The following is a 22,820-nucleotide window of genomic DNA, read 5'->3' as shown; positions in this document are numbered from 1 at the left end:
TGAAGGCCAGCCAGTCTTTCGTGTCATTACACTGTATTAGTATTGCCTGTTATTACAAGCACGCTGTCAGTGTTTTGTTATTTTTGTGGTGTGTTCTGTTATTCTACAGACACTCAATCCTGTTCAAACAGTACGTCAGTGTATTGATTCAGGTGCGTAAGTGAATTTTAAAATAAAAATAAATTGATAAATGACTGTAAAAGAAAGGGTCATTAAGATCTGAATCAAAGTTCTGAGCCATCAACATCACAAAATGAAAGTAGTCCCGACCGTCTTGTTACTAATAAGCAGACCACGGCAAAAAAACTGAAAAACTGGCAAATGAATCTAAAAGTAAAAATATGACGAGTTGTACTTGAAATTAGGTTCTACTAGGGCTGGAATCTCAGACGAGACTAATACATAATGGGTGTTTGTTCTGAAACTTTATCAAACAAATGCATAAACCATTCTCTTTTAAAACGCCATTTTGAAATCAAACATGAGAATTTAGTTAAAAAGAAACTGCGGTACTTTGAACGTCTTTTGGAAGATTTTAAAAGTAGGAAAAACACAAAAAAACTTTTCTTTTGCAGAAAAATGCTGTAAAATCTTCCAAAATTAGTCATTTGGTTGTGAAGGCTGGTAAAAACCTTACTATTGACGAAAATCTAATCCTCCCTGCCGCAGCAGAAATTAATTTCTGTATGTTTGGAGAGAAAGAGGCAAAGCGAAGTAAAGCAATTCCATTGTCAAACAAAACCGTTTGAAGCAGAATTAGTGATATGGTGTATCATAGGCAGGGCTTGCGCTGCCTAAGTAAAGAACGATGTTGGCACAATGTATTATTTTTTTCAGGTTTTGACCTGGGCATTTCTAATCGAAGGTGTTGCTGTAGAAACTTCGAAAAGGACTCATTCTATTGGATTGGATAGTGCCCTTTTAAATCGTCAAAAGCGACTGGAAGACAACTAACACCCCTTCCACACCCACCATTTCCCCAAACACATCCAATCAAAATTTTGAGATAGCCATTTTGTTGAGCGTAGTTAATTCCCATATAGAAATTATGTTTTTCAGGAGGACACTCCCCTCACAGCTCTCACGGCAAGGGTTGTTAGTGTTGCTTTGGGGTATATAAGGTTTTTATAGAAGGCTTTGTCATAGAAACTTCAAAAAGGGCTAATTCGATTGGAAATTCAAAGGGCTACTGCCCTTTTAATAGTCGAAAGTGATTGGAGGGCAACTAGCCCACCTCTCACGCCTACCTTTTCCCCCAACACATCCAATCAAAATTTTTAGATATCCGATTTGTTCAACGTAGTTGTATTTTCTGGAAATTAGGTCTTTGAGGATTACCCCCCCCCGCCCCACAGCCCTCAGGGCAAGGGTTGTTAGTTATACCCATGGGGCATCTAAGCTTTTTTATAGAAAGTGTTGTGGTAGAAACTTCCATGCCCACCCCTTCCATGCCTACCATTTATCCAAACACATCCAATCAAAAATGTAAGATGGCATTTTTGTTTAATATAGTTTAAAGGTCCGGAAATTATAACTTTGAGGATGATACTCCCCCACAGTCCTCAGGGCAAGGGTTGTAATTTATGCCCTGGGGACATATTTTATTGAAAGCTCTGTCATAGAAACTTGAAAAAGGGCTCATTCGATTGTAAATGAAAAGGGCTAGGGACCTTTTTAATAGTCGAAAGTGATTGGAAAGCAACTAACACCCCTTCGATGCCTACCATTTATCCAAACACATCTATCCAAACACATTTATCCAAACACATTATAGAAATCGTTGTCGCAGCAACTTTGAAAGGGCTCATTCCATTATAGATTGAATGGGCTGGTGCACTTCTTAATAGTCAAAAGCAACAAAAGCAATTGAAAGGCAACTACCACCCCTTCAATACCCACCATTTATTGAAAAACATACAACCAAAATTGTGAGATAGCTTTTTTTTTCAAAGGAGTAGAAAAGTCTAGAAACTATATCTTTGAAGATGACACTCACCCCACAGCCCTCAGGGTTGTAAGTAATGCCCTGGGGGCATATAAGGTTTTAATAGAAAGCTGTCGTGAAAACTTGAAAAAAGGCTTATTCGATTGGAAATTGAAACGGCAAGTGCCCTTTTTAATAGTCAAAAGTGATTGGAGGGCAACTAACCCCCCCTCGCACTCCTAATTTATCCTCACACACATCCGCTAAAAATTTTTAGAATGCCATTTTGTTGAACGGAGTTGAAAGTTTTGGAAATTTGGTCGTTCAGGCTGAACCCCCCCCCCACAACACGCAGTGCAAGGGTTGCATGTTATTCCCTGGGGACATATCAGGTTTTTAAAGAAATCATTGTCGCGAAAACTTCAAAAATGGCTCATTCAATTTGAAATTGAAATGGCCTTTGCCCTTTTTAATTATTTAAAATGACGGGAAGGCAACTAACCCCCTCTTACGCTCACTATTTCCCCAAACACAATCAAACACATACAATCAAAATTTTGATAGCCATTTTTTTCAACATAGTTGATAGTTCTGGAAATTATGTCTTTGAGGTTGACAGCCCCCACAGCCCTCAGGGCAACTTTTGTCAGTTATGCCCTGGGGGAATATAATATTTTTATAGAAAGCAATGTTGTAAGAAACTTCAAAAGGGGCTCATTTGATTGAAAATTGAAAGGGCTAGTGCCCTTATTAATAGTCAAAAGTGATTAAAGGGTAGCTAACCCCCCTCTCACGCTCATCGTTTCCCCAAACACATACATTCAATGTTGAGATATCCATTTAGTTCAATGTAGTTGAAAATTCTGGAAATTAGGCCATTGAGGATGATAACCCCCTTAGAGCCCTCAGGGCAAGGGTTTTAATTTATGCCCTGGGGGCATAAAAGGTCTGTATGGAAAGCGATGTTGCAGAAAATTTAAAAAGGGCTTATTCAATTGGATATTGAAACAGCTAGTGACCTTTTCAATAGTCGAATGTGATGAGGGCAACTCACTCCCCCGTTCACTCCCACCTTTCCTCAAACATATCCAATCAAAATTTTTAGATAGCCATTTTGTTCACTGTAGTTGAGTTTTGGAAATAAGGTTTTTCAGGATGATACCCCCCCCCACAGCACTCAGGGCCCGGGGTGTAAGCTATTCTCTGGGGATATATAAGGTTCTTACAGAAATCATTGTCGTAGAAGCTTGAAAAAGGGCTCCTTCGATTGGAAATTGAAGAGGCTGGTGCCCTTTCTAATAGTAAAAAATGATAGGAGGGCAACTAACCCCCTCTAACGCTTACTATTTCCTCAAACAAAAAGAATAAAAATTTTGAGATACCCATTTTTTCAACGTAGTTGATAGTTCTGGAAATTATGTATTTGAGAATAACCATCCCTCCACAGCCCTCAGGGTAAGGGTTTTAACTTATGCCCTGGGCTATATACGGTTTTTATAGAAAGCAACATTGTAGAAACTTTAAAAAGGGCTCATTTGATTGGAAAGTAGTATGGCTTATACCCTTTCTACTAGCCGAAAGTGATTGGAAGGCAATTAACACGCCTTCCATGCCCACCATTTATCCAAACACATCTAATCAAAATCGTGAGTTAGCCTTTTTGTTCAATATAGTTGAAAGGTCAGGAAATTATATCTTTGAGGATGATATTCCCCCAACATCCTTCAAGTCCAGGGTTGTAATTTATACCTTAGGGGCAAAAAAGATTTTTATTGAAAGCTATATCATAAAGACTTGAAAATGGCATCATGCAATTGGAAGTTCAAAAGGCTAGTGACCTTTCTAATTGTCAGTAGTGATTTGAAGGCAACTAACACCCCTTCCATGCCCACCATTTATCCAAAAACATCCAATCAAAATTGTGAGATAGCCTTTTTGTTCAATATAGTTGAGAGGTCCAGAAATTATATCTTTGAGGATGATTCTCCCTCCACAGCACTCAAGACAAGGGTTGTAAGTTATGCCCTGGGGGCATATAAGGTTTTTATTGAAAGCTTTATCGTAGAAACTTGAAAAGGGTTCATTCGATTGGAAATTCAAACGGCTAGTGCCCTTTTAATAGTCGAAAGTTATTGGAGGGCAACTAACCCCTCTTTCACTCCCACCTTTTCCTCAAACACATCCAATCAAATTTTTTAGATAGCCATTTTGTTCAAAGTAGGTAAAAGTTTTGGAAATTGAAAGGGCTAGTGCCCTTACTAGTTGTCGAAAGTGATTTAAGGGCAAAAAAACCCACTCTCACACCCACCCATTCCCAAACACATCCAATCAAAGTTTTGAGATAGCCAATTTGTTCAAAGTAGTTTAAAGTTCTAGAAATTATGTATTTGAGGATGAACCCCCCCCCCCCCGCCCGAGCAAAGGTTGTAAGTTATGGCCGTGGGGCATTTAAGGTTTGTATAGATAGCACTGTCGCAGAAATTCAATTAGAAATTGAGAGGGCTAGTCCTCGTTTTAATAGTCGAAAGTGATTGGAGGGTAAATAACGCCCCTCTCACACCCACCAATTTCCAAAACACATCCGATCAAAATTTCAAGATTACCATTTTGTTGAAGGTAATTTAAAGTTAAGGAAATTAGGTCTTTGAGGATAACAACCCCCCATAGCCGTCAGGACTAAGGTTGTAAGTTATGCTCTTGGGTGATATTATTTATTCTTATCGAAAGCGTTGTCGTAACAATTTAGAAAAGGATTTATTTAATTGGAAATTGAAAGGGTTCCCTTTTAATATTTTATGGAAGGGGTGACTGTTTAACTTCAGGAGAGGCCCAGTCTTTATCCCTGAAAAAGACTTTATCATTATAAAACTAAAAGAAATTAATCAAAAGCCTGTTTTCGAAGAATAAGTTTAAAAAAAAGTAAAGAACGACATTAAAACAAAAATTCTTTGAAAAAAATCTTTTAACTGTTTTAACTTTTTATTTTTTAGATTTAATAAATAAAAAATCAATCAAGATTTTAAGGAGCTAATATTAGTATACGCATATTAAAATGGCATTACAATTTTTTTTCAGTAAATTGAAATGAATTTTTTTCAATAAAATACACATTATATTCTGGCTTTTAGAAAGCGTAGGGGTTAGAACCGTACTCGGATTAATTTCTGCTCGTCTTGAGTTTTATGTATTTTAATTTCTGTTTGTTTGAGTTTCATTTATTTATTGATACTAATTTTTGGTAGTTGTATTCTTGGTAAATTATTCGACTCCGTTTTTGTTCATTTTTGGTTTAATGGAGTTCTTTACTTTTTTTGAAAAACTTACTTTGTGCAAAAAGGTTTTTTGATTAATGACACAAAAAAACAACATGTCGGAGCAATTCGAGGTAGTTCTTGCTAAGTTAAGGCTTTAAGGTTTGTTTAAGATTTAACATTTTAGCAGTTAGTTTACTTAGTACCAGTAACTGAGAAGGGGTACCTAAAATGTTTTGTGGGTATAAGGGGGTACGGTATCTAAATAAGTTTGAGAAACACTGCCTTAGGGTATGCTTAGCAAAGAAACTAACAGTAGTAAGTTCCAATCAGATCCTCTCTTAGACTGTTCACCAAACCAACAACAACAGGCTTATCATTTCCTTTTTTTGCGAGGAGGGGACTTGCTCATTTAATACTTTTTCCAGTGGAAAAAGCCTCTATACACAATGAATTTTCGGCAGAAGTTCAGAACATATAAATCATTGAACAAATAACAGGAAAAACAAAAGTCTTTCAATTTTTCAAAATTACAGTTATATTGGTCAAAAGCTAATTTTCAAAAACTTCAAAAACGTAAAATAAAGTCAAAAAAATAATTTTAATAATTTTCAAGCACACTCTCTCTCAAATACGCCTTTTACTCTATTTAGACAAGCAAACAAAATCATAAATTCTTAAAATTTTAAACTAATTCAGAAAGTGAAATTTTGCTTGGTAGATGAAATGGTGTATGCTACAATAGTGTACAAAAAGTGGTGGACCTGTGGCTGAAATTTATCTAAGGGTTCTTTTTTTCTTCTTTTAATCAACACCAGAGTATAATGAACCACATAGACAACCACGAACCAAAAATTTGTTGGTGTCAATTGAACCATAGTTCCCATTTATTTACACTTGATTAATTTCATTATTTTTTTCTGTGGAACTAAACGCAAAAAATCACAACTTATTATATTTTGCTTTCTTGCGTAAGTTTTTGGTTGCTTAAAAATCCAAATTATTATGCATATCAGTTTTGGACAATGTAAACATCTGTTTCTTTCGAGATTATCAATTTAAGAGGATTTTTTTTTCGGAAAATTGTATTTCATCCACATTGGTCATTGGATAAAATACAAGCTTAACTTGCGAAAAAAAAAACACGGAAAACTATATAAATGTCCAAAGTGCTAATTTAAATGTGAGAATTAGCCAAAGTGGAACAGCTTTAATTCTTCATCAGGTTTTATTTTTTTAATAAAAATCACTTTTGTTCCAAAGGTTTTGTTGTAGTCTATAAACTGAGAGGCTTTTTCTAGAATAGGTTGTTAAATGCTAAAGCAGAACCGAATTAAATGAAAATACCCTTTTACGCAAATCACGTTTAAATTGTATCTGGCCTGTGTACACTCTGAACGAGTTCAAATAGTCCAGCCATGGCAAGCATTTCTTGCATAAATAACATTAGTAACGCTCAAGCACATTTGTATTACTAAAGAAACTAAATTTGCATAAACACAATAAATTTGCAAAATTTGCAAAACACATAAAAAAATTAAAAAAAACTAATTTAATGTACTAATTGGTTGTGAGAATAATAACCACAAATCACTGAGGATACAAAAATCGCCCAAAACTCCTGTAAGCACTGTTTAATACCAGTAAAATGGCTAAAAATTACAAAAGTTTATCCAGACACATCACATATGAAATGTTTCTCACCTGTCTTTGATATGTATTGAAGCTGCAAACTTGCAAAAAACACTTCTCGCATACATAAAATTTAATTGTCTACTCACTCATATGCCCTCGTTGGTGATTGTTAAAATTTTCTGCTCAGGAAAAGGTTGGGTCACATACATCACATTTATACAGCATCTTTCCCGTATGCGTTTTTGTATGGGTGCTCAAATGTGATGACTGGGAATAAGTTCGGTCACAAACATCACATTTGAACGGCTTCCCACCCGTATACAGTCGTTTATGTGTGTTCAAACAATCTGTACGAGAAAAGGTTTGGTGACCAACATCACACATGAACGGTTTTTCACTCATATGCACTCGTTCATGGGTGTTCAAATTTCGTACTACAGAAAAGGTTTTATCACAAACATCACACTTAAACGGTTTCTCACCCGTATGCATTCTATGATGGGTGTTCAAACATACTAAATGAGAAAAAGTTTTATCACAAATATCACACTTAAACGGTTTTTCACCCGTATGGAGTCTTTTATGGGTGTTCAAGAATCCTGCTCGAGAAAAGGTTTGATCGCAAACATCACACTTAAACGGTTTCTCACCCGTATGCATTCTTTGATGGTTGTACAAACATGGTAAATGAGAAAAGGTTTGGTCACAAACATAACACCTAAACGGTTTTTCACCCATTTGCACTCTTTCATGGGATTTCAAATGTGCTGATTGAGAAAAGCTTTGATCACAAACATCAAACTTAAAGGGTTTTTCACCCGTGTGTACTCTTTGGTGTCGGTTCAAATCGCACATTTGAGGAAATGTCTTGTCACATACCTCACACTTATATGTCTTTTTCTTTTTATGAATTGTTTGATATCTTTTCAATTTTTCTAACTTTTCACTTTGGAAGCGACTTTTCAAACCTGTTTTCTTATATTCTAAGCCTTTTCCTTCAGATTCTGATGCACAAGAAATTAAGAAACTGCTAGTGGATGGATTCTCTGAAACAACTAGTGACGTATTTCCCTGTAAGTGAAGTCCAGACACGTGTGGTGTAAAGTGACCTAAAAGTTTAAAAGTCTACAGAGTTAACGAAATAACACAAAAAATCGAAACTCTTAAAAAAAAACAATATATATTTTTCAAAATGTTTTGAAAGTCTACAGAGTTAAAAAAAAGAAAAAAAAACAGGAAATCTTCAATAGGTTACAAATAATTGTATCCTAAATATTTTTATTGTAATTGTAACAACAAATAATTTATTTTTGATCCCTCTTCTCTTCCTTATCGAGACATTAGCTTTTAAAATTGGTTATTTTAAAAGCTTATAAAATTTATTATAAAATTATTATATAAGTTAAAAAACACTAGGCTATATCTTTCAATAGATTTGAATAGGATCAATCTATTTTCTTTTGAATAGGATCAATCTATAGGAATTCTATTTTCAATCCCTCTTCTCTTCCTCATCGTGATACTTATATTAGCTTTTAAAATTAGTTATTCTTATGCAACAAAAGAGCGAAAATGAAACCTTAAAAGATCAAAAAGTATACCTTGGTGTAAATCATATCATAATTGAACGAGAAGAAATATTACAACAAATATCAGGAATTATTGTAAGAAAAAGAGAGAGCTAAAAGAATGCACATCTTATTTTGAAGTTAGAATTTTTTGGGTAGCCACAAAGCTTTGGATAAAAAAAAAGATGGAAGTCACGTTTTCCTCAGCTCTTACAAATAACAATTCAAATAGGGAAAAATCATTTCAATAGACAATGAAAAACAATAGAACAAATTCAGGATATTATGGTTGCACATAGTGACAACGCCATCAGCATTGAATCGTTTAAAAAAATTTCCTTTTTAACAAAGAGTCAGGCTGGAGTAAATTGCGAGCAGATTTATTTGATGTCCTTTACTTTTTTTATAGAGACCATGCACATATTTTAGGCTCAAAATTTCTATTGAAGTGTGAAAAATCAATACATTGTTTCAATTCACATTTCATCGGCTATAAGCGAATTGTTAAATAAAACAATATTTAGGCTGTGACTGATAAATAGTCAAATGCAACTGCTAACTAGTGATTCAAAAACAAAACGTGTTAGACTTCATCATCCAGTACTTACATGCAGAAAACACTTGTGTTTGGTAACCTTTAAAACGAACTATGATTGTTCGTTTCGATTTTTTTTCATGGTTTTTCACTTTGTAGTAAAAGGATTCATCTGTCTGAGGAAAGCGTAACTATCATCTTTTTTTTAATCCAATGAGATTCGCTATGTTCTTCTAGATAATTATTTAAAACAACTCGTCCCTAAACAGACAAAAAAATTTTGACTTCATCTGCACAAAATGAATTCAGTACTTTTTTTTGAATCTAGTGTTTTCAGTAAATTAATATTCTACACTAAAAATTTCTGGTAGGCAGTTCAGACAATAACAGCCGATTCTGTGCTTCTGTCCAATTCACCTTGAAATCAATATAATAAGACAGATTTAGTTTTTTATCTCTTAATTTGAAGAGAAATATACACTATATATATAGATTATAAAATTTATATAGAATTGTAGTTTTAAGGCTTATTATCAAGCCTTTTGAAAATAATAAAACCTGCAAAACTACTTTGTGAAAATTTAAAAATGTTCATTTAAGACTGCAAAAGCGGTTTGGCCAACACCTTCACATTGGAAAAAGATAAAACAAAAGTTCTATCTTGAGATTAAGTCTCTTTGTCCTTTTTTTGTCGAATAAATTAATATCTAATACATTTCAATCAACAAAAATACAATGTTTCAGATATACCTTCATTGTTAAAATATATAGGTTGCAATTCCTGGGTGTCGTATTCAAATTTACATGGTCCTGAAATGCAAGGTAAATTCAGCAAGGGAACATCTTCCAGTTTTGGTGACAAAGGATGGTTTGGAAAATGAAAGGGCTTTTCGAGATCACATGGTAAATCGTCTTCAAACTCTAAAACAAATTTTTAATTAAACAGAAATATAAAAATTTAACAGTAAACAGTAACTGTAACTAAACTAAACAGTAACTGTAACAGTAACAGTAACTGTAACAGTTACTAAACAGTAACTGTAACTGCTTTTTCTTTTTAGTCACGTGTAAAAATTTAAATATACAGGCATTATATGTATACATGAAATACATATGGCCATGTATAGGCTATTCAAATTTTATTCTCAAATCATTTTTAAAATTTACTTTTTATAAAGCAAAAGAAAACGTGAGACATTCAACAAAAACCTGAAATTGATAACACAAAATTCATAACATAGAACTAATAGTAGGATAAGTGTAAATTTAGGATAACGTAATAAAAAAAAAAAATATTGAATAAAAAAATATAACTAAAAAATTAACATTTTACAGCTTAACAATCACAAAAAATTGACACAACTAAAGACAAAAAAACTACCAATTAATTGGGGGAGTGGTTTCAATTAGTTCCTAAACAATAGAATACAAAATATAGTCTCCCAAAGTTTAAAAGCCGAATTCAACCAACTTTATTCCTCTCTTACATGTCTTATAACTTGATATTCCCATCTGAAGCCCAGGGACTATCCCTGCTTTGGTGGTAATGCATCGTTCATCATACCTGCACAGGGGAGAAGATTGACAGAAAAATATCTACGAGATGATTACTTGACTCACCAAACTTAAAAATAAAAGCTAAAAATATGAATTTATAAATGTTTTGTGGCACCATAAAAGCCACTTATATCACCCCTGACCTCGTAATAGTTCGATCCAAAAACATATCCAGTTTCATTTTTTTCTTAGGCCCGCTTAATGAGAACGGAGAAAAAAAGGGGACGATTTTCTTCTAGAGCAAAGTAGCTTTTCTTTTTTAAATGCAATTAAGATAGGTATTAATAAAAAATTAATTTTAAATTAACATAACACCTGCACTCAAATTCTTTAAAAAAATAAATTCTGGACCATGATCCATATTTATTTGGCCCTTTAGGAGAAACCTGTTGAAGAAACATTAAATAACACTGTTAATAACATCACATAGTGGCGGTCCTCCATTTACCTCCACCTTTCTTCCCAGTATATCTGTCCTTCCTATAAATATTAAAACCTGGTAAATAAATCCTCCTTAGGCTATGCAGGTTAGTTTGTTGTAAACAAATTACATCATCAGGATTAAAAGCAATCCAAGCTATCAGCTCATTGAATCTTAAATTATTAAGTGACAGAACATTCCATTGAAGAATTTAAAATTACTCACTGTTTGTGCTTCAATCTTCCATCTGATCAAATGCAGAATTTGTATCTCTCTTATCATCCATAGGAGGAGATTGCTTACCTTTGCTTCTGGTTCTTTGTTCCAGCTGCAGCTCTTCACTAAGACTGGGAGAGTTTTAAGGTTTTCTACTAAAATTATTCTGTTTTATTGCTTTTTCTTTGGAGCTGCTGGGCATAGCACTATCTTTTCTCAGTTTCTGAAGCTCCGTATTGGCATATTTCTAGATTTTTTTGCCCGAGCAATGAGACAATCGCTTTTCGTGACAAAATAGATTTTATTTGATCTATGAGTCCACATGTGCTTATAACATGACTTACCGCTAGAACAGTTCCAATCTTTTCGAATTATTTGCTATTCACTTGATCATTATCATCAACTTTTTGTGCATGACATAAATGCCCCCAGCTTGAATTTCCTTGGAAAGGTATTATACCACAAAGTGCTTGAGCATACGAAGGATATACCTGTGTATTTTTATGGTTGACCTGAAATGCCATCTGTGATTTTTTTCAGAAGGTTTCTGCGACTTTTAGTGGTGTTTTGACAATCTATAAAAGGCTAAAATAAGGAGATGAAAAAAAGTAAAGGTAAGAAAAAGAAAAAAAAGAAAGTAATGAGAACAAGTCCTGAGAAAAATCAGGTGTACTCTCTTGATTGTAGACAGTGCTTAGATAGTTTTAAAAGCAGTTAGTTTGATAAGTGCCATCTTTTGGAACTTGGAAAACCTCTATGTCCACGTCTGTGGCCGGGCGGTTCCAATCGAGTAAAAAGCTAGGGTTGATTTTTCGTAGTTCAAATATCGATTCTAATGGGGTTAGCAGAGGCCAAGGATTGTTTTATTTACAAATTGGCAACAACCTAGCCGCCATCCACCCATAAGAAATTGCCAACCCCGTATAGTGTCCCCACCAACCCCCATCCTGGTTACAATACCCTTTTCTACCTTACGTTATAAAAACTTTTATTCCCTCTTTTACAAATAAAATCAACCAAAATCACAACCCGTAAGTCTGCTAAGAATTAAACTATTTTGTATATATCATTTTTTCATTGTTGAATATTTGGTTATTTTATTTATTACCCTTTTTATATTTTTATATTATGACCTTTAAAATATTTTATAGTTATGACCTATATTTATGACTTTTGTATTTTCTGACTGTTACCTGTCGTGTTTTCGTTACAGTGATAACTATGTGTTGTCATTGTATTATTTTGTTATTGTATTTTTTTGACTAAAAAATGCAAATTCGGTCCACTAGGGTTTGTGATGGTTCTTTTGCCAATCACTATCTATCTATCTACCTATTAGTTTCAAACTTACTGAACCTGTTCCTTTATTGTAGTTTCCCTTGATGACACCCTCGGAATGCTCGATGAGAGCGACCTGGACCTCTCTTATTTAGATGATTATGAGTAATGGATAAAAAACCACTCTGTCGTCTTCAGGCTCATACGGTAAACCAGCTGTTGCAGCCATTCCGTCATCAAGCACTTATGCTGTTCTTCCAGATGTTGAGTGAAGAATCTGATGATAACATAACCTTAGCAACCCGTGCCAAACGCTTGAAGGCTGACAAAGTAGCAACAACCTTGTCCTGGAGGAAGTCTCGGCGGTTCGATAATCATCGTGGCCCAGATGTGGGTCCCACTCATTTCCAGGATCACGACGACCGGAGTCCAGAACAATTCTTTTTGCAATATTACCCGGAGAGCTTCTTCGAACTTACAGCTTTTTTCATGAACTGCAACTATCAGTTGGTCCACCACAAAACCTTGAATGTAACTCCAGACGAGCTGAAAAATTTGTGTTGGCATTTTCATCCTGATGGGGAACCTCAAGTTTCCTCGGATCCGCATGTACTGATCTGGGAAGTTTAGGGTAAAAGCCATATCGTAAAAGATGACTCGAGACAGATTCTTCATAATCCGGTCGAATCTGAAGTTCGTTGTTGATTCACAAATCTCAGACGAAAAAAAACAAAACAAAAATAGGCTTTGGAAGGAGCAGCCGATCCTTGACAACTTCAGGAATATCTTTCTCCAGTTACCACGTCACAGGAACTGTTAAATTGACGAATAGATAATACTATTCTAGGGTAGGTCGACTCTCAAGTAATATGTCCCTAACAAGCCCAATCCAGTTGGATTAAAGAATTTTGTCCTTGCCAGTTCCTCTGGGCTGATACTCGACTTCCAAATCTACCAGGGAGTCACCACCCTGGGAGAACAGCTGGTAACACATGGCTTGTCAGCTGGGATCGTGCTGCGCTTGTCTTAGACCCTACCAGAAGGTACATACCTCTATTTTGACCGATTCTTCTCGTATTTTAAGCTCCTCGACATGCTGGCTGAAAGAAAAATAAATGCGACCGGAACTTTCATGAAGAACCGTTTGAGTGCCAACGGCCCAATGCTTTTTACCGAAAAAAAAATGAAAAGAAAGGGCAGAGGAACCTCTGCCATGTCTGTGTGCTCAGATAAAAAAGTAGCCGTGACCAAGTAGTATGATAACGAAGTGGTTCTCCTGTCTTCAAACTGCAAAGGAATAGAAGAGGAGACAGAGGTCAAACGTTATGACAAGCGCCAGGGGTCTTACGTGCAGGTCAAATTTTCACTAGTAGTCTCCGACTACAACACCTACATGGATGGGGTCGACCTTGTGGACCGCATAGTCAGCTATTACCAGTTTGAGACGCGTACTAAAAAATGGACTCTGCGTCTGTTTCATCATTTTGTGGATGCTGCACTAGCCAATGCATTTCATGAGCTGAAGAGCCATGGCCCAGAAGTTTCTGGTGACCTCAAACAGCTCATTGACCTTCGGTTCAACGTGGCCAAGTTTTTGCTCAATTCTGGAGGCTCGGAGTCACGAGGTCAAGAAAATAGCAACGAAGAACTCTTGGGTGAAACTCAACACCGTGTTTTGAGTGTGAAAAAGAGGCCAATCCCTCCACCATATGCCAGAGCTGCGTAGCATTTACCAGAATTTTGTGACCTGGCGAATGCAGCCCCGTGCAGAAGGCTTGGATGCTGAAAAAGGTCAAGATGGATGTGCTAGCAGTGTAAAATCATTCTCTGCTTGACACGAGACAACAACTGCTTCAAGAAATTTCATAAAGAGTAATGTTTTGTTTTCAACGTTTTGACAAACCTCTTTTGATAGACTAGACAGATTTTTCCTATACTCTTAGCTCGATAGGACTCCAATGTCCACACATGTGGACATCCTACAAAGGGGGGGGTCAACTTTTTTTTAGATTAGCAAGGGTCAAAATTATTTTTGTTTTTTTTAAGTCAACTACAAAGAAATGAAGATAATCAGAAAAGTATTTCTATGGTCAGGTTTCAGGAGGCTATATGATCAGCAGGCTGAACCGTCGAGCTCCCAAGTGCTATTGAAGGGGGAGTAGGACTCTTCCAGTAGAAAAGAACTATTTCGGACTTCGCCAAATTGAACTGAAGTCAAACATTTAGGTATTCATCTTGAAGGATAGCAAAAATTTCACAGCAATAGAATACAAAATATAGTCTCCCAAAGTTTAAAAGCTGAATTCAAGTAACTTTATTCCTCTCTTACATGTCTTATAACTTGATATTCCCATCTGAAGCCCCAAGACTACCCCAGATTTGGTGGTAATATGTCGTTCATCATACCTGCACAGGGGGAAGATTGACAGAAAAATATCTCTACGGGATGATTACTTGACTCACCAAACTTAAAAATAAAAGCTAAAAATCTGAATTTAAAAATGTTTTGTGGCACAAAAGAAGCCACTTTTATCACTCCTGACCTCGTAATAATTCGATCCAAAAACATATGCAGTTTCATTTTTTTTAGGACCACTTAATGAGAAAGGAGAAAAAAGGGGACGCTTTTCTTTTTTCAATTCAAAAAAAGAAAAGCGAAGTAGCTTTTCTTTTTTCAATTCAATTCAGATCGGTTTTAATAATACATTACATTTAAATAACAAACACACATACACACAAATACTTTAAAAAAATAAATTCTGGACCATGATCCATATTTATTTGGCTCTTTAGGAGAAACCTGTTGAAGAAACATTAAACACCACTGTTAATAACATCACATAGTGGCGTCCCTCTATTTAACAGCCATCTTGAACTCAAATTCCCTCCAAACAATTCAAATCAAAACACTAAAACTAACTTTTTTTTCCGTTACAGAAAATTTAATTGTTTAGAATTACCGTTCTTAATGGGAGAATCCTCAGAATCTGCGATGAGATTAGCCATTTTTGGAATTTGTGGCAATTCCATGAAAGATCTTGGAACGGCGTTAATGAAAATTATGAGAAGTATTATACTATCATCAACACTTGAATACGACACAGATTTAAGTCAGGAAAGTCCTAAAATACAAAAGATTTAATGATTGAAGACAAATAGTAACTTTTAACTACAACAAAGCATATTTTATCTTAACACAGTTGAAAGCATGCCTCAAGTGCTCCAGCAGTCAAAGACGGTAGAAATCTGACTACGGTATAAATTTCAAAAAGAAGGTGCAAAAATCAAAAACCGTCTTTTGATGGGACTATTTTTTAAGTAAAGTTGTTAATTTTATTTTACAATAAACTATCACGGTAAAAAAAAAGGAAAATACAGCTTTTAGCTTGTTCTGTTTTAAACAGCTTTTAGCTGTATTCTTATAATAAACTCTCAAAGCCAAAAACTATTAGGTTGGAAAATTTGGTTTAACCCCTGTAGTGAAAGCTTTAATCCTTATTTTATTGCTTTAAATACAACAAAATGTAGGCCTATTATGCAGTAAATAAAAAAACTAGTTTTTTAACAGAAAGTAAGAAGCAACATTAAAACTAAAAATGAACAGAAATTATTCCCCATACAAAAGGGACTGTCCCCTCCTCAACGCCTCATTCTTTACGCTAGTAGAGTTTAACGTTCCATTTTGCGAACATTATGTTCCTTGCCGTGCTATTTGCGTACAATATGTTCCTTGCCATGCTATTTGCATAGACCTATACACCTTTTCAAAGAGCACACGAGATTGTGTATGGCAACCAGACGGGTTTCTGAGCCAACACCTATTTTTTGGACAATTGCCTTTAGTCAGGACTAGTTTGTTAGGAATGCGTCGCTGCTAATTAAAGAATAGGATGCTAAACTCAGAATTGATTGATTGGCATTTGATGTTAACTCATTAACCAAAAAATAACTCTATTTGCAAAAATGGGTAAAGAATTTGCGAATTAGACTGTATGAACAATATTAATTGTTGATTAAATAATGGGGATGTGAATGATCCTAATTAGTGATCGGGTCAAATGAAGGTGGTAAAAAAGGGTTAAACTGATTAGCAGTTAAGGTAAAACCGAAAGGTTGTTAACTCATAGCTTATTAATTATAAATTTAGAATAGGATCAATCTATGGGAATGGTTAACGATGATAAAATGGCCCTGTGAGTTGACCTAGCTTTACTTCACCGATGTGTTCTGTATAATACACAAGTACCGTTTGAACAGTGTTGTCAAACGGTACTAATAACTAATAAATTAAACTGAATATTTGATGTATAATGATACTAATTGCTGAAAGATCATCAGTTCAAAATTTTACTGTAATTTTAATATTTATCTTCAATATTAAGTACAAAAGAAAACATTTGTAATATAATTCGTTTTCAGTAAAGCGCGAATGACGCAATAGGTTTTAGGCTTCTGCAGTGATACGATACCCAAACTCTTGTTTGTAGTTATTTTTATTCGATTCAAACTTGATTTGCATATTCAACTTAAGTTTCACTCGTTTTAAGATTTATTTATTCATTTACATTAAAATATATTGTATGTTTGTTCGCATTGATTGTTATTTAATTTCTGTTCGTTTTAAGTTTCATTTATACTTTAATAGCAAAATATTTGTTTTCGTTTTAAGCTTGATTTTCATATTCAATCTAAGCATTACTTGCTTTAAGATCTATTTATTCATTTATATTATTACTTGTTGTATGTTTTTTGCTATGGTTGCTTATTTAATTTCTGTTCGTTTTGGGTTTCATTTATTCTTTAATAATAATTTCTGGTCGTTTTGAGTTTTAATTTTAACAAGTATTTTTATATACACAGCTTAAATTTAAAATTACATTTAATTTTATTTTAAAAAATTATTTTTAGGAAAATTTTTTTTTAATTAATTTTTGTTCGTTTTTGATTGCAAAAAGTTTCAAGTTTTTATGGCATGGGGGGGGGTGCTTACTGTCCGATTATTATTGAATTTAAAAAACGAATCTAGAAATTTAAATTTAAATGGAATGAGGCTTTTTTCAAAGTATATGCGATTAAATCTTTGATAAAAACCTTATATATGAACAATAGACAGCTTGCATAACTTGTGTACAGCGATTGACAACAATGAATGGATTGAAAAAAGAGCTCCAATAAAGGAGTTTAGACCATTTCACTTGCTGACACAAAGGAATCTCGACTGTTTGGAATTGACCTTGATAGGAATTTGTGTGCCAAAGCAATTTTGCATCTATCACAGAGTATGTATTTTAACCTTATAAATGGATAATTATGATAGATTTCCTATGTGTTCTTCCCATACAAAACCCCTTCCCCCAAGTTATAAACCCCCCTTAATAAGTTATGCCCCAGGGCATTACTTACAACGCCTACCCCTGGGCCCTGGTGGTCTGTGTCGACACCGGAGTTTTTTCGTTATCAGAACTTTGAACTATTTTAGCAAAATGTCTATCTCAAAAATATTATATGATGCATTAGTAGAAGGGGGGGTACCAGACTCAACATGACCACGTGGTCTATGGTTTTCTCACTGAGAATGAAAAAACATAATTTTTCTCACTTGAAAAAACAGGAATTTTCACACATTTATTGTTGTTTCTTGGACGATTATATGTCGGTCAATTTATTTGTTGTTTTTCTTGGATGTCAACAGTAATTTATGTCTGTTTTATGGTTTTTGTTAGTGAGAATGAAAAAACAGGAACTTTTTCACTTTGATGGATGTTTTCTGGATTTTTGAGTCTAACGGGTACCGGAGTCAATGACCTCTTCTTTCAAGATCTTGTGTTGTTGTTGTTTTGGCCAAGTGCACGCTAGAGCGAATGTTATGCCGTCCAGGAATTAGGAAACAGTTAGATCACATGTTTCCTTCTCAGCCAATCAGCGAGTCGGATACATCTCCTTTCTCAGCCAATCAGAGGCTTGCTTACTTATGGTTTTCCCCGTTACATAACCATTCACCCTTGAGATTTCGTATATAACGGATCAGAAAGTATTGTGACACAGTTGAAAGAACAAGAATGGATACTATTGATGAGCTTGAAACCTTGACAGCCACAATTTGCAATGTAAGTTCTGTTTTAGTACATTTTTATTTCCAAAATAAAATTATTTTCCTTGGTCACCCTCCAGTATATCTAAATCCCCCCTCCCATACAATACAAACATCATTATGCAATCTTTATACTCGCTAGAAAAAATAAAATATGTTTTTTACCCTCAAAACCTAATCCCCCCTTCATTGTTTTACAACGATATTTCTCGCAATAGAAATAATTCTCTTTTCGATAAATTTTGGCTTTTCTCTATTGTGAATTAAAGTGTCCACTGACTTCTGTCAATTTTTAAGGCATTATGCCGCTCTGGTTTCACATAAGGCTCTCCAGCGCGAGGTTATAATTAGCTCTCACCCTTTTTAAAGCACTTCCTGTTCGTTAACGTTAGCAGTTTAGTCAAAGATTTCTCAGATTCAAAAGGATGCCTAGTATATTTCGCGAAATTTTTACTTTAACAATCTTTTTATCTTATTTAAAGCCTATAGACTGGAACATTTAATTTTTTTTCTAAATGGTAAAAATAGAAACATTGATTTCTATCCTAAGGCTATAGACTACTGATTGTCATGATTTTTTTTTCACAAGTTGTGTAATAAAAACGTTTAAGTAAGGGGGGATTCGTTGTGTTCGAACCATTTCTCTTTGAGATTTTAGTGATTTTAACTATAACATTTCAATAAAAGGCAGTAAGATATATTCTTTATTGATCTGCCTGGCGCTTGAATAAATCACAAGATTAACTCAATGAGAGGGTAAACCTAGGGTGGCTTAATTTTCCTAAATTTAGGGGAGGGGGTCAATTTTGTATCCAGAATTTTTGTTGGGGAGGGGGTTAGCACTTTTAAGTGACAAAATAGAAATGAAAAGATAATTGTTTTTAGCCCATTTTCCAACTTGAAGTACCTGTCCTTTTCACACACAACTTTACTTTACAGCTTTTTGGATACCTCAACACCAAGCAATACCTTTCAAAAGACATTTCAGAGCAAGTTCCTTTCTTAATGTCCATTCTAAACCCATTTTCCAACTTGAAGTACCCATCCTTTTTACCCGCAACTTTACTTTACAGCTTTTGGATACCTCAACACCAAGAAATACTTTTCAAAAGACATTTCAGAGCAAGTTCCTTTCTTAATGTCCCTTCTAAGCCCATTTTATAACTTGAAGTACCTGTCCTTTTCACCAGAACTTTACTTTACAGCTTTCCGAATACCCCAACATCAAGCAATACCTTTCAAAAGGCATTTCAGAGCAAGTTCTTTTCTTAATGTCCCTCCTAAACCCATTTTCCAAGTTGAAGCATTCCATCCTTTTCACCCACAACTTTACTTTACAGCTTTTTGGGTACCTCAATACCAAGCAATACCTTTCAAAAGGCATTTCAGAGCAAGTTCCTTTCTTAATGTCCCTTCTAAGCCCATTTTCCAACATGAAGCATCCTTCCTTTTCACAACAACTTTACAGCTTTTGGATACCTCAACACCAAGAAATACCTTTCAAAAGACATTTCAGGGCAAGTTCCTTTCTTAATATCCCTTCTAAGCCCATTTTCCAACTTGAAGTACCTGTCCTTTTCACCACAACTTTACTTTATGACTTTTTGGATACCTCAACACCAAGAAATACTTTTCAAAAGACATTTCAGAGCAAGTTATTTTCTTTATGTCTCTTATAAACCCATCTTCCAACTTGAAGTACCCATCCTTTTCATCCACAACTTTACTTTACAGCTTTTTGGATACCTCAACACCAAGCAATACTTTTCAAAAGCCATTTCAGAGCAAGTTCCTTTCTTAATGTCCCTTCTAAGCCCATTTTCCAACTTGAAGTATCCATCCTTTTCACCCACAACTTTACTTTACAGCTTTTTGAATAGTCCAACATCAAGCAATACCTTTCAAAAGGCATTTCAGAGCAAGTTACTTTCTTAATGTCCCTTCTAAGCCCATTTTCCAACTTGAAGCATCCTTCCTTTTCATCCACAACTTTACTTTACAGCTTTTTGGATACCTCAACACCAAGCAATACCTTTCAAAAGGCATTTCAGAGCAAGTTCCTTTCTTAATGTCCATTCTAAACTCATTTTCCAACTTGAAGTACCCATCCTTTTCACCCGCAACTTTACTTTACAGCTTTTGGATACCTCAACACCAAGAAATACTTTTCAAAAGACATTCCAGAGCAAGTTCCTTTCTTAATGTCATTCCTTAACCCATTTTTACAAACTGAAGTACCAATCCTTTCACCACAACTTTACTTTACAGCTTTTTGGATACCCCAATACCAAGAAATACCTTTCAAAAGGCATTTCAGAGAAACTTCTTTTCTTAATGTCCATTCTAAACCCATTTTCCAACTTGAAGTACCCTTCCTTTTCACCCACAACTTTACTTTACAGCTTTTTCGGATACCTCAACACCAAGCAATACTTTTCAAAAGACATTTCAGAGTAAGTTCTTTTCTTTATGTCCCTTCTAAACCCATTTTCCAACTTGAAGTACCCATCCTTTTCATCCACAACTTTACTTTAGAGCATTTTGGATACCTCAACACCAAGAAATACCTTTCAAAAGCCATTTCAGAGCAAGTTCCTTTCTTAATGTCCCTCCTAAACCCATTTTACAAGTTGAAGCATCCATCCTTTTCACCCACTACAGCTTTTTGGATACCTCAACACAAAGAAATACCTTTCAAAAACCATTTTAGAGCAAGTTCCTTTCTTAATTTCTCTTCTAAACCGATTTTCCAACTTGAAGCATCCTTCCTTTTCACCCACAACTTTACTTTACAGCTTTTTGGATGCCTCAACGACAAGATATACTTATAAAAAGGCATTTCAGAGCAAGTTTCTTTCTTAATGTTGATTCTAAGACCATTTTCCAAGTTGAAGCATCCTTCCTTTTCACCCACAACTTTACTTTACAGCTTTTTTGAATGCTCCAACACCAAGCAATACTTTTCAAAGGGCATTTGAAGTAGCTATCCTTTTCACCCACAACTTTACTATAATGCTTTTTTGAATGCTCCAACACCAAGCAATACTTTTCAAAGGGCATTTCAGAACCAGTTCTTTTCATAATGTCCACCCTAAACCCATTTTACAAGTTGAAGTACCCATCCATTACACCCACAACTTTACTTTACAGCTTTTTGAATGCTCTAACACCAAGCAATACTTTTCAAAGGGCATTTGAAGTAGCCATCCTTTTCACCCATAACTTTACTATATTTCTTTTTTGAATGCTCCAACACCAAGCAATACTTTTCAAAGGGTATTTCAGAACCAGTTCTTCTTATAATGTCCATCCTAAACCCATTTTACAAATTGAAGTACCCATCATTTAAACACACAACTTTACTTCGCAGCTTTTTGAATAATGCAACACCAAGCAATACTTTTCAAAGGGCATTTGAAGTAGCCATCATTTTCACCCACAACTTTACTTTATTGCTTTTTTGAATGCTCCAACACCAAGCAATACTTTTCAAAGGCATTTCAGAACCAGTTCAGCTTTTTGAATGCCCAACACCAAGCAATACTTTTCAAAAGACATTTCAGAACAAGTTATTTTCTTAATGTCCCTCCTAAACCCATTTTACAAATTGAAGTACCCATCCTTTTCACCCACAACTTTACTATACTGCCTTTTTGAATGCTCTAACACCAAGCAATACTTTTCAAAAGGCATTTCAGAGCAAGTTCCTTTCTTAGAGACCGTTCTAAACCCATTTTAAAAATTAAAGTACCCATCCTTTTCACCCACAACTTTACTTTATAAGCTTTTGAATGAAAAACACCAAGCAATACTTTTCAAAAGTCATTTCAGAATAATTTCTTTTCTCTATGTCCTTCCTAAGCCCATTTTACAAATTAAAGTACCCATCCTTTTCACTCACAACTTTACTATACTACCTTTTTGAATGCTCCAACACCAAGCAATACTTTTCAAAGGGTACTTCACAACAAGTTCTTTTCTTAATGTCCTTCCTAAACCCATTTTACAAGTTGAAGCATCCATCCTTTTCATCCACAACTTGACTTTACAGACCTTTAGAATTAAAGTGAAACTTTTTATCTTCATAGAAAATAATCACATTCAAAGTATAACTTTTCCTATCTTCTAAGGAAAAATTTAGAACTGAACTTTAAATTTTTCATGTCTTGGTGAACTTAAAACTGAAGTGGAAGCTTTTTATTTTCGCTGGAGAAATTAGAATTGAATTGTGTTCTTTGGTAAAATTCAGAAGAGAACTTGAACTTTTCTATCTTATATAAAAAATTTGGAATAGTATTTTAATTTTTTTTATCTCTTTGAGAAAAATCTGAACTGAAGTGGAAA

At 34.7% G+C, this 22,820-nt stretch overlaps 1 long non-coding RNA gene across 1 annotated transcript; it reads right to left on the bottom strand.

Annotated features, from left to right (window-relative positions):
- Positions 1–7,590: 7,590 nt before the first annotated feature.
- LOC148948187 (uncharacterized) lies at positions 7,591–12,779 on the bottom strand. Its single transcript, XR_016142350.1, has 3 exons — positions 11,452–12,779; positions 9,664–9,834; positions 7,591–7,919 (listed from the first exon to the last, which is right to left on the bottom strand). It is a non-coding gene; the product is annotated as an uncharacterized LOC148948187 (long non-coding RNA).
- Between the last annotated feature and the right edge of the window lie 10,041 nt (positions 12,780–22,820).

This window comes from Artemia sp. Qi Xiang Cuo, chromosome 10 (assembly GCF_049724085.1).
Source record: "Artemia sp. Qi Xiang Cuo chromosome 10, ASM4972408v1, whole genome shotgun sequence".
Classification (NCBI taxonomy): Eukaryota; Metazoa; Arthropoda; class Branchiopoda; order Anostraca; family Artemiidae; genus Artemia; species Artemia sp. Qi Xiang Cuo.
The sequence above is the reverse complement of the archived record's forward strand: the minus strand, read 5'-3'. Positions and strand labels throughout refer to the sequence as shown.